Source organism: Panthera tigris, chromosome A2, assembly GCF_018350195.1.
Source record: "Panthera tigris isolate Pti1 chromosome A2, P.tigris_Pti1_mat1.1, whole genome shotgun sequence".
Lineage (NCBI taxonomy): Eukaryota > Metazoa > Chordata > Mammalia > Carnivora > Felidae > Panthera > Panthera tigris.
In genome coordinates, this window is record NC_056661.1 from 58,001,536 (window position 1) to 58,014,660 (window position 13,125).

The following is a 13,125-nucleotide window of genomic DNA, read 5'->3' on the forward strand; positions in this document are numbered from 1 at the left end:
GGGAATGCTGGGAAATGTAATATTTATTCTGGGAAGCCCTGTATCCTGCTAAAAGTCTAGAGTTCTATTTCCATGAGAGAGAGAAGTTAAGAGTGGATACTGGGGGACAACAAACAGTTTCTGCCCCATCTCCTGATACGTGTGGCGAGTGCCTCACTGGCCATGTGTTGTGTGGTGACTCAGTGCAGAACACGCTGAGCACCTGCTCCATACGAGGCTTCGACTTCAGCCCCATGGGAAATACAAATATGCGTCAAGGTCAGAAAAGGGGAAGAGCAACATTTATTGAAGAATTGCCGTATTCTTTTTTTTTTTAAGTTTATTTATTTTGAGAGAGAGAGAAAGCATGAACAGAAGAGGGGCAGAGAGAGAGAGAGAGAGAGAGAGAGAGAGAATTGCCAGCAGGCTCAACACTGTCAGTGCAGAGCCCAATGCGGGACTCAAGTTCATGAGCCCTGAGATCAGGGCTGGTCGGAGTAAGCACTTGGGCTGTGATCATGGTCTCAGCCAGGGCCAGCTGGGATGGCCCTGCAGAGTGGCCCTGGTCTCCTAATTAGGGGCCAGGACTTTGGACCCCTCATCAGCCAGCTCCCGGATGTGGGATGCCCGTCCCCCATCCCCCCTCTTTTCTAGGAGGGGCATGATCTTGGGGAAAAGCGGCTGCCACCCTCTGAGGACAATTCCCAGGGACCCGGCCACCAGCCGTCCACCTTCAACACCTCCAGCCCCTGGGGGAACGAGTGCTTTGGTCCAGAAGTGGGGATCTGGGCTGCACAGGACAGTGTCCCCTACATACTGATGTATTCAAGGTCATATAGCATGCTGGTTCAAAGCTGAGATTCCAATTTAGTTCTGTCTGCAACATTCATGTTCTTCCTTAGGTCTCTTGCTGCCTCCCAGGGGCAGTCCTGGCAGGGGAAGGGTCTGGGTACGGGATTCTCCCTGGCATGTTCTCCTGAGGGAGGACTAAGACGAGCTCCTCACTGCTCCTAGGACCCTAGATGACTCCACCCTCATGTCCCATACTCCCCCACGCTGTCATATGCCCAGCCACACCACCCTCCATACGGTGCCTTGGACATCCCACGCTCACTCTAGCCTTAAGGATGTCACTAGCTGTCCCCTCCACCAGGACCATGCCTCCTCCAAACTTTCACATGCCTGGCTGCCCCAGGTCATTAGGATCCCAGCTCAAATGTCACCTTCTCTGACCACTCTATCTTCTCTGACCACTCTATCTGCCCCAGCCCCTCTCTATCCAGCCACTTGTGTTATTCTAGCATTTACGATTCTCTAAAATGATCTTCTTTTACTGGGTTACATGAGTATATTCTGTTTCCCCTAGAATGTGAGCTCTGTGAAGGCACAGATTTTTCTCTGTCATTCACTGTTGTCTCCCCACCACCCAGCCCAGTGTCGGGGACATAGTAGGTGCTCAATAAATGCGAGTCAGGTTATGGAGAATGAATACACGAGTGCAAAAGGTACAAATAACCCTCATCGAGGCCTGCAAGGGACTGCCTGGAGCTAGGGGTGTTTGAGGAGAGCATAGTCTTTCCTTACAGCTGCTCTAAAGAGCGGGGGGGGGCAGTGTTGACCTTACGGAGCACGTCAACCCCTATCTCGCTTATCCCAACTATACGCAAGAGAATGGTGCAGCCTGCCCGCCTCCTAGCGAAAGTGTCAGAGTCTTTTTCGGAAAGTGTGCGCAGTGGGGAGAACACAGTTGCCAAAGACAAGCCTGACGCCAGTCCCTCTCTCCACACACCTCCCCCCGACCTCCTGGAACCCCTGTGTCTGCGTCTGTAAATGGTTTTGATCATAAGAGCAGCTCCCTGTGGTGCAGATGAAGCGAAATGGACCACGTGGGGTGCCTTCGTTTCCTCTGGCTGCCAGGACAGAATACATAGGCTGGGTGGCTGAAACATCAGAGGTGTATTGCCTCACTGTCCTGGAGGCTGGAAGTTAAGGATCAGAGTGTCAGAAGCATTGGTTCATTGGAGGCCTCGCCTTTTGGCTTATAGATGGCCGCCTTCTCCCTGTACGTCCACCTGGTCTTTCCTCTGTGCACATCTGTGCCCAAATTTCCTCTTTTATAAGATTACGAGTCACACTGGATGCTGCTCACCCAAATGATCTCATTTCAATGTAATTACCTCTGTAAAAGCCCTGCCTCCAAGTGCAGCCACATTCTGAGGCGCTAGGGGTGAGGACTTGGGCGGGGGGCTGGATTCAATTCATGAAATGGGAGGGCGGGCCCTCTCCAAGGTTAAGAGGGACCCTGGCAGGTCTAGTCACCTTGTTTTTATTTTTATTTTCTTTTAGGATCTTGGCATATTCAAGAATGCTGGCATGCCTCAAGGGTTTAAACAACTAGTCTATATTTTAAACGGTTACTTTAACAAATTAGCACTTCACGTGCACACTTCACACGTAGGATGCACCACGATTGTGCTAATAACAAGATAATTCCAACATTTGAAATAAAACATCCATTCGGTGCATTGCAGATCATCTGGTGTGGCCACAGGACACGATCTGTAAGTTTGGCAGTGAGCAGTTTTATTCTTTGAATCTTGTCACACGTCTCAGATTTAGGGTTGGGATAGTCTAAACTTCCGGTTCCCGGAGTCCGGGTGGCCAGCCCTCTGCGACCAGCCCTGCCAGGCACGTAGCTGGGCATTACTGCCTAGACAGGAGATTGTCCCTGTGCCTCCTTCCCTGCAGGCTGCAAAGCCTCTGCTTGGGCTGGTGGCCCCTCGGCCAGGAAAGCCGCGCGGCGAGTGGGAGGGGAGCCAGGCACCGCTTGGGTAGCATCGCCATGGCAACGCTCTCCCTCCTCCGCTCCTCGCTGAGACCCGGGCATCTGTGGCCATGGAGACTGGTCGCACCACTGGCACATCTGCATAGCAACCAGAGAGGGTGCCGAGCGCAGCTGGGCCCCGCTTCAGGAGAGCAGGTACGCTTAGGGCTTTTATAAATCATTAAGGAGAAGATGGGCGCCTCGATGGGAAAACGGACAAAGGATGCGGACAAAAGACGAAACCACAAGTGGCTAATAAATATATGACAAGTGCTCAGCATTCCCAGTGATCATAGAAATGCAAATGCAGACACAATAAGATACTTTTTTTTTTTAAACCAGAGCAATTGGCAAGAGATGAGGAGAACAAAAAGATAAGACCCGGTGTTGGGGAGTGTGTAGGGAAATAGGGAAATTTACATACCCTGCTGGTCCGAGTGCACATTTGTAGAACATTTCTGGGAGGGTAATTTGGCAATGTGTATCAAAAACCCTTAAAACGCGCATACCTTTTGAACCAAGAATTCCAGTTCTCGTAATTTATTCCAAAGTAATAATTAAGGGAGTAAAGATGTAACTACAAGCGTGTTCCCTGTAGGGGCAATTATAATAGCAAAAGTTAGAAACATCCACAGTCTGGAAAAATAAAAAGACATGGCAGTTTAGGGGGGAAGAGCACTTAGGGAATGTGGTGGGCACCCAGGACAGAGACGTCAAGGCTCAGGAAAAACCTGCCCACACATCCTGGACAGAGCTTCCAGAAGTTTCCGAGCACGTGAGAGCATATTTGAATGTACATCACCGGAGGGGTGGCACGGTACAGGGGTGGTGGTGACTCTGGAGCCGAGGTTGGATCCAGCCACTGCCAGTGTCTGACTTGGGGACAGCCCTCCTTGAGCCCTCCTTGATCAGGTTGAGGGAGAAGTCCCAGTTGGGTCAAAGGGATAAATCCTGAAAGTTCAAAAAAAGGTGTTTTCAAGGCAGCTATCCAGATTTGTGAACCCTGCTTGCATGAGAAAAATCAGCTTCAACGTGGGGCATTTAAAAAATTTTATTTAAATTTATTTGCAGCAAAGTACACATAACATAACATCTATCATTTGAATCGTTTTTAAATGTACAGTTCAGTAGTGTTAAGCACATTCACACTGTTTTGGCACCATCACCACCATCCACGTCCAGAACTCTCTCATCTTCCCCGACAGAAACTCTGTCCTGATTAAATACCAACGCCCCATTTCCCTGCCTTCCCCAGCCCCTGAAAATCTCCATTGTATCTGTCTCTATGAATTGGACCACCTTATATAAGTGGAATCATACAGGATTTGTCCTTTTGTGATGGGCTTGTTTCGCTGAGCGCAATGTCCTTCGGGTTCATCCATGGTTGCAGCATGTGTCAGAATTTCCTTCCTTTTAGCTCTGTCTGTCTCTCTCTGTCAAAAATAAATAAACGTCAGAAAAATTAAAAAAAAATTTCCTTCCCTTCAAGGGTTGAGTAACATTCCATTGTCTGTAGAGACCACACTTGGCTTATTCATTCATCCTTTGATGGACTCTTATGCTGTTTTGCCTTTGGGCTATTGTGAATAATGCTGTTATGAACATGAGTGTCCATATATCTTTTGTAGACCCAACCCAGGACATTTATGATGGAGAACCATCTCATGGAGTAAAGCTGCAAAGAGTTGCCAGGATGATCCTTGTTTCCCATGTGGAGAGGTCTGGCATTGTGGGGATCAGTTAGAGAAACACAAAGCAGACCAGGAAACACATGTGAAGGAAGTGGCCATCATCCAGAAGAAAGCTCTTCCAACTCGTGAGAGAGCCAGGGAGGACCATGTGATTGAGGAGACGAGTTTTGTGCATTTTCATCTTTCTGCTCACATACCTAGCACGTTCAAGGGTTGCATAACAATGTAAACAGTCATCAGAGAGGTGAAAATTGTGAGGAGCGATCTAGAAATAATGAGGGTGAGAGACCTCTCAGAGCTTTTTCAGCATGAGAGAATTCAAATAGAAGACAAATCCTTGTAACTAGGTCAGTTCAGTAGTCACAGTATACAGGGAGGGAAATATTATGTAGAAGGTCTGTGGGCAAGTTTGGAGAATTGTGTGGAAGAGGGTTCAGATCAATGATAGATGGATTCCGTCTAAGTCTTTTGTGCTGCTTCTGAGCTTTTCTGTTTCTGCCGGCTCATCATGGCTTATCTTCTTTAGCTATGTCTTTGTTGAGCTCTTGTATCTCCTTTGTACTCTTGTTTTATATTGGCAGTGACTTCACTAAATCTCGGTTATTTATTGTAAAGTTCAGTATTTGTATTCTGCTGCTCAGAAGTGATATGTTTTCTGGTGAGTGATATTTATCTGCCATTAATTTTTCTGTGAAACTTCTCATTTTTCATTTATCATGACATCGTTATAAACATCTGTTAATCAATTCGTTTTGATTACTCATCTCTGCATAAGGAAATTTCTCATGGATGAGTTGTTTATTGCAGGTTCAATGGAGGAGAGCCAGGGTTGTGCCCAGGGCTGGCTGTAGTTAATGGGGTGCATCTCTCAGTGTCCACTCGTTCCCACCTGACAGTGAAGTCACCTGTAGGTCTGGTCACAGAGCAAAGTGTCTCTTTTTACCTGGCCACATGGCCTGGTAGTTTGTTGTAAATATGTTCTCCCTCTGTCCGGGATTGCTTGTGGAGATCAGCCCATTGTATTTCAGACCCAAACAGAGTACAGAGAAGATAATATATATATTTTTCTTCATCAGAAAGGATTTTGGCTTTATGATAAAGAATGTTGGTTTTTACTTGGGTTCATATACCTTATCAACTCTTCCTGGTGCCTGCAGTCATGGGCACTTTCTTGAACACTGTTTCCTCCTAAATTCCTGCTCAAGTTTGTTGTTGTTTAATATTTCACCTATGTTTTGATTTGGTGTTTCAGGTAATTTCTAGTTCTAATCAAGGTAAAGTTTTATTTTCTGGCTGTTTCTAAGAGATTTCAGTAAGAAGGAGTGAACACAAACTTAATGGGGCTGTTTTCAAAAGTCTTGTTTGTATTTTTAAATTTTGTCACAATTTTGCTGCCAATCAATGTCATCTAATGTATATATCATACTTTGTATAGCTGATAAGACAAATTCATACCTACGTCTTTAGAAAATACAGATTTCATGAAAAAATCCTAGGTTATTCATCGAGGTTAAATGAAACATCTTAGAAGACAGTGTAATGTTCATTACTGCATAGCATGTTACTATTTTCATACTCTAGCAATCTGGCTTCTTCGTTGGAAAGCTCAGGAACCAATTTCAACTGATTTGCTCAGAAATAGAGCTTGTGACAAGAATACTGGGTATCTCACAGAAGTTTCAAAGGATCTCAGGGTTGTTTATATGGTTCAATCTCTGGAAACCACTCCCAGCATCTTGCTGTAGAACCTGGGACTGTTCCTCCAGCCCCTATCTGTACATCTTGGTCTGGCAGACGCTGGGTCGTGTGCACTTGCTAACTCTGAGCAAATCTGGTAAGTGGGATCCTGGCTTTTTAACTGCTTCTAAGAAGTGGGTGGCTCTGCCCCTGCCAAAACTCATAAGGCAGTTATTCGTCACTCTTGGGAGGGTGTCTTAGTCAGTCCAGGTTGCTGTAACAAACATACATAGACTGGGGGGGTGGGGTCTAAACAATAGAAATTACGTTTCTCGGGGCGCCTGGGTGGCGCAGTCGGTTAAGCGTCCGACTTCAGCCAGGTCACGATCTCGCGGTCCGTGAGTTCGAGCCCCGCGTCAGGCTCTGGGCTGATGGCTCGGAGCCTGGAGCCTGTTTCCGATTCTGTGTCTCCCTCTCTCTCTGCCCCTCCCCCGTTCATGCTCTGTCTCTCTCTGTCCCAAAAATAAATTAAAAACGTTGAAAAAAAAAAAATTAAAAAAAAAAAAAAAAAAAAAGAAATTACGTTTCTCACGGTACTGGAGGCCTGGAAGTTTGGGATCAAAGAGCCGACAGACTCCCGGTTTCCTGTGTCCACACATGGTGGAGAGAGACATCATCTCTCTGGTGTCTCTTCTTGGAAGGGGCATTAATTTCATTCATGGGGGCTCTACCCTCATGACCTGATTACCTTCCAAAGACTTAGCTTCGAAATACCATCAGATTGTGAGGGTAGAGCTTCAACATATGAATTTGTGGGGGCCACAAATTCATTCATCCAAAAGAATTCAAACGAGATTCATTCAAAACAAGCCAGCAAACAGGTTTCCTTCACTACCCCATTCTTTGAAAGACCCAATGTCAACGTTGACTTCGACATATTTAAATGCGTGTGTCGCTGACACAATACAACTATCTTATTACCGAAAACATTCACCCTTTAAAAAGAGGGTCTCCCAAAGTTTCAAAGTATATGTATTCATGTCCAAGCCGAGGGTCTTGAGGAGAATGCCCTTTCCTTCTCTGGTGAAATGTCTTCAAACACCAAGAAAGGGTCAGGTGCTGAGTATCCAAAAAGACTAGAAGAGTCATCAAACTGGGTCTAATTACCAACCTGAAAGGAGGACTATGGTTGGGCACCTCTGACTGTTTCCAGTTCATTTTCTGAGATGTTTTCTTGAAAAGCGTTTTGTAAACTGTAAGCAAGTTGGTGAAGAAGTAAATTGCTCACCGGCTAAGATGATTTTAATCCTTGCTTGTAATTCATTTGGCATCTGATCAAATCATTGACTTTGTCTTTGCTAGAAGAATTGTGTTCCAGAAACACTAACTTTTCTTAGGTTGTTCTTGGTGCCGTAAGAAAAGATACAAGAACTTGTGCTCTGGCAAAGGAGGTGTTGGTACGTAACCCACTGGGAACATGATCACCTCATCCCAAGGTCATTGTGTCACTTGTTCTTGGGTCTTAACAGACACTGTTTCTCCTGTAAAGAGTCATGAAGTTCTCTGTGATGGTAAGTCCCGGTTTCCTGGATTCCAGACGTCAGCCCCCTTCTCTCCCTCACGCACTGTATCTGCTTTCCCCCATCGGTGCCTAGCCTTCCAAGAGGACAAGGACAGCGTTACTCCTGACAGCCGCTTCCTGGCAAGACACGGTCTCTGCCTGATAGGTGCGACAGAATTTTCTCTTCTTTGAAAAGTGTTGAGGTCCTGCCAACAATCTGGGTTGGTACTGTGGGCTTTCATAAAATAGAATATATCCACAGGATGATAAGCAGAATGTGCCGGAATTCTGGGGGCGACACTTGGGTCAACAGAGAACCGTGTCACCCAAAGGCTAGAGGAGAATTTTGGAGAAACCTCAAAGGTGATCCAGAGACAGCTGGCTGTACATTCTTACCGGTGGTTCTCCGGTAATTGTATGCAGTTCCCTGGGTCCCTCTGGTAGCAGGGACTTGAGTCTCTGCACAGACCCAGTGCTGTGCTCAGCTGACAGTGACGATGGAGATCATCAGGGTGGGCGCACAGCGAGGCCGTTCCCAAGGCAGTGCCCCAGGAAAGGGATACCCAGTCACCACTAGCAGGTGCACAAGATATATCCCTAATCTCCCCCCTGACATCCGTGGCCTTCCCACCCCCTCGGGAGCGGGATGGCTCATGTATTTGAGATACTTCTTTGTTTTTTCCTGGATAGATTTCCTTTAGGTGTTTAAAATCAAATAAAGGTTAAAATTAAAAAGAAACCTGAAATGATTTCATGTCAGTTAGAAAAGTATATATATGCATAGAAAAAAAACCTGTCAGAGAGACATAGACCGAAATGTCAACAATGGTTATCTCTGGGTGATGGGCTATAGGTGGTTTTACTTTCTTCTTTCTGTCTCCCCCCCTTTTTAAATGCTTTTTATTTATTTTTGAGAGAGAGAGAGACAGAGACAGAGACAGAGTGCATGCAGGGGAGGGGTAGAGAGAGGGAGACACAGAATCTGAAGCAGGCTCCAGGCTCTGAGCTGTCAGCACAGAGCCCGACACGGGGCTCGAACCCACAAACCGTGAGATGGTGACCTGAGCCGAGGTTGGACGCTTAACCACCTGAGCCACCAGGTGCCCCATTGTCCACCCCCCCCCCGGCCCCACTGTCGTTTTCTAAACGCTCTACAGTTGTGCAGAACACGTACTACTGTTGGAATAAGGAAACATAAACAATAAATAAATAAAATGAAACAAATGCGTCAACATCTGAAAGTATAGACTTGCACAACCAATAAATTAAGGGCACATTTATTCACTTTATGAAAAAAAATATTTTTATGAAAAAACCGTAAATAATATTAAAATAAACCTAACTTTAAGAGAGAACACTGACGTACCGGAAGGCATTCATACATGTGGAATGCATTTTACCTGCCTAAAAAATACATACATGTGGGATGTGGGATCCTATTGGAATATATTTAATTAAAATGCAGGAATTCCACACATCAAAAGACCCCATTGAGAAACTCAAAAGCAAGCCTTTTCGGTTTCAGTGGGGTTAACAGTTCTGTGAATAAAACAGGCACTTGATAAATATTTGCTGAATCAATTAATAAATGAATACACTCCGGGGTTTCCCGAAGTGGCAGGCTCTCCAGTGCATTTTAAATGAAATGAAATCAATTTATGAAAACGTGATTTGCACCTCCCTTCCCCCCTCAACAAATTAGTCGTGTAAAGCGAAAGATCAGATGTGACTGAACGTTCTGTTGCTGCTCTGCCACGGAGCATGGTCACGGCCCCCTCCCCTGTGTCTGCCCCAGCCTCAGTTTCCTTATCTGACAAAGCGGTAACAGCCACCCGCTATCATAGCGCTTTCGAGAATGTAAGAGTCCATGTGAATATGAATCCATCAGGGCCAAAGAAACAGAAGTAGTTAAAGGAATTTTTTTCACGGAGAATTGTAAAAAATATTTTTAACGTTTTTTATTTATTTTCGAGAGAGACAGATGGAGCGCGAGTGGGGGAAGGGCAGAGAGAGAGAGGGAGACACAGAATCCGAAGCAGGCTCCAGGCTCCGAGCTGTGAGCACAGAGTCTGACGCGGGGCTCAAACTCATGAACCGCGAGATCATGACCTGAGCCAAAATCAGATGCTTAACCGACTGAGGCACCCAGGCACCCCATCACTGTGAATTGTCAACACGTACAGAAAATTGAACCAAACAGCAATGTATCTCTGAGTTACCACCAGGCAAATACCCAGGGAGCCACCTGTAAGGGCAAAAAATTGAACACTACAAGTGTTCAGAAATTCTCTCGTGCCCTTCTTAATCCTTACCTCCTCCATCCTCCCCTCAAATGACCACCATCCTGACTTTATGGTGGTTACTTCCTCTCTGTCTCTCTCTCTCTGTTTTATTTTATTATAATTATTATTTGAGAGACAACGCGTGAACTGGGGAGAGGAGCAGAGGGAGAATTCTCTACGCTCAGCACGGAGCCCGATGTGGGGCTCGATCCCACAACCCTGGGATCATGACCTGAGCCAAAATCAAGAGTTGGACACTCAACTGACTGAGCTGCCCAGGCACCCTTTCTTTGTCTCTCTTTTTGAAGTTGTTTTATCACTATTAGGCACCTATCCCTAGAACAGGATTGCTTCATTTTGCTGGTTTTAAAAAGACCATTGGTGCAGTCATACAGTTTGTCTCCTGTTAGTCTGGCACCTTCCCGTCAGCATTGTTTGTGACATTCATCTGTGCTGCTGCCTGGCGGCTTTGTTCATTTTCCTTGCTGTGCATTATTTCTCTGTAAATGCTCCATAGCTTACATTTCTGTTCTCTTGTTCACAGACGTGTGGCTCATTTCCAGGTTGGGGCTATTGTGAATAATGAGGCTATGAATACTTTCGCACCTGTCTTGAACACTTTGCACACACTGCCATGAAGTCTTTTTGTACATGTGCAAGCATTTCCATTTGGGAACCTATTGGGAGTGGAATTGCTGGGTCACACAGCGTGCTTGTCTTCAACTTAGTAGATAATGCTAAACTGAATTGCAAAAGACTTGTGTCCATTTTTACTTTCGCCCGCAGTATGTGAGAATTACTGATATTCCACAGCATGCCCAAAGCTAATATTGTCATAACTTTATTATTATTATTATTATTATTAATTTTATTTTTAAGTAGGCTCCACACCCAGCATTGAGCCCAATGCGGGGCTTGAACTCTGAGTTCAAGACCTGAGCTGAGATCAAGAGTTAGACACTTAACCTACTAAGCCACTCAGGCATCCCAGAAATTTAAATACTATCCTATTCTCATGGATGTATAAAGGTATCTCATTGTGGTCTGAGTTTGCATTTCCATAATTACTAACAAGCTGAGCATCTTTTTGTGTGTTTGTAGATCCTCTGGGTATTCTCTTTTGTGAAGTGCTTGTTCAAGTCTCTTGCCCATTTTTCTGTTGAGTTTTCTGTCTTTTTCCTTATTGAAATGTAGGACTACTTTTCATATTCTGGATCTGAGCCTTTGTCTGTTACAGATGTCACTAATACCTTCTTCCATTCTGTGGCTTGTCTTTTGACTTTCTTAGGGGTGTCTTAGATGTCCAGAATTTCTTAATTTTAATTTAATATATTCCAATATGTATTACGCCTCTGTATTTTTGTAATATAAATATATCTTCACAAATAGAAAATATATTCCATGTATTCCAGTATGTCATTGTTTCCCTTAGATTAGATTTTCTGGTATCTAATTGAAAAACATTTTTTTTGACCCTGAGATTACATGTTCTCTTTATATTATTTTCCAGAAACTTTATTTTACCTTTAATATTTAGATCTACAATTCCACTGCAACTGCTCTTCTTTTTTTTTTTTTTTTTTTTTAAGATTTTTTTTTAACGGGGGCACCTGGGTGGCTCAGTCGGTTCAGTGTCTGACTTCGGCTCAGGTCATGATTTCGGGTTCATGGGTTCGAGCCCCGCGTCGGGCTCTGTGCCGACAGCTTGGAGCCTGGAGCCTGCTTCGGATTCTGTGTCTCCCCTTCTCTCTGCCCTTCCCCCTCTAGTGCTCCGTCTGTCTCTCTCTCTCAAAAATAAACATCAAAAAAATTTAGAAAAGGAATTCAATAGATTTTTATATATTAACCTTGTATTAATTCTAATAATTAATCTTGAGATCCTTTTCTATTTTCTACATATGTTATCATATAATATATACATAAGACCAGTTTTAGTTCTTTTCTCTTCCTTACATTTTCTTTTCCTTGCCTTGCTACACTGGTTAGAATCTCTGATAAAATGATGAATAGGAGTAGTGATAGTGAGCCCCTTTGACTGATTCCTGATCTCACATGGGAAAAATTCAATACCTTATCATTGAATATGATACTTGCGTATGTTTCTAATACATTTCCTTTTTCAGATTAGGAAAGTTCCATTCTATTCCTACCTTGGTAAGATTAAAAAATTAATGAATGTTTGTTAAATGTGATCCATTTTTCTTCATCTTCAGAGATAATCATAGGTTTTTCTACTCTTTTCTGTTAATATGGTGACTTCTAGATGTTAAACCAACCTACAATTTTTGGGATAAATCTGGTTTGGTGTAATTGATATGTCACTGGATTTGATTGGCTAATAGTTGACTCAGGATTTTTCCATTTATTTTCTTAAGTGATTATTACCTTTCTCATAATGTCCTTTTGGGTTTTGGTATCGATTATATTCTGGCCTCATAAAACAAGCTGTGAAGTGTTCCCTTTTCCCCTCTTCTCTGGATTTAAGTTTCTGGTAGAAATTGGTGAAGCCATCTAGGTCTTGAATGTACTTTGTGAAAAATTTTTAATTGTACTTTCAATTGCTCTAATAGTTTAATAGAACATTTAATATTTTGTCATTTTTCTCCTTCCCCCGCCAGCTTCATTGAGACATGACTGACAAATAAAAATTGTGTATATTTAGGTTGTACAGTGTGATTTTAAGAAGTGTACAAAATGATGATAATATATATATATGTTGTGAAATGATGACCACAATCAAGTTAATTAACACATTTGTCATCTCACAGCTACCATTAATATGTGTGTGTAGAGTAAAAACACTTAAAGTCTACTTTCTCAGCAGATTTCTAGTATTCAATACAGTATTATCAACTATGGTCACCATAAACTTATTTGTCTTATAACATGGGTTCGACTTTATATATATACAAGGGTTCAACTTTATATATATATATATATAAACTTTATATATATATATATAAAGTTTATATATATAATATATATGTATATTTTTTATGTTTTTACTTAGTTTTGAGAGAGAGAGAGAGAGAGACAGAGCATGAGTAGGGGAGGGGCAGAGAGAGAGGGAGACACAGAATCTGCAGCAGGCTCCAGGCTCTGAGCCATCAG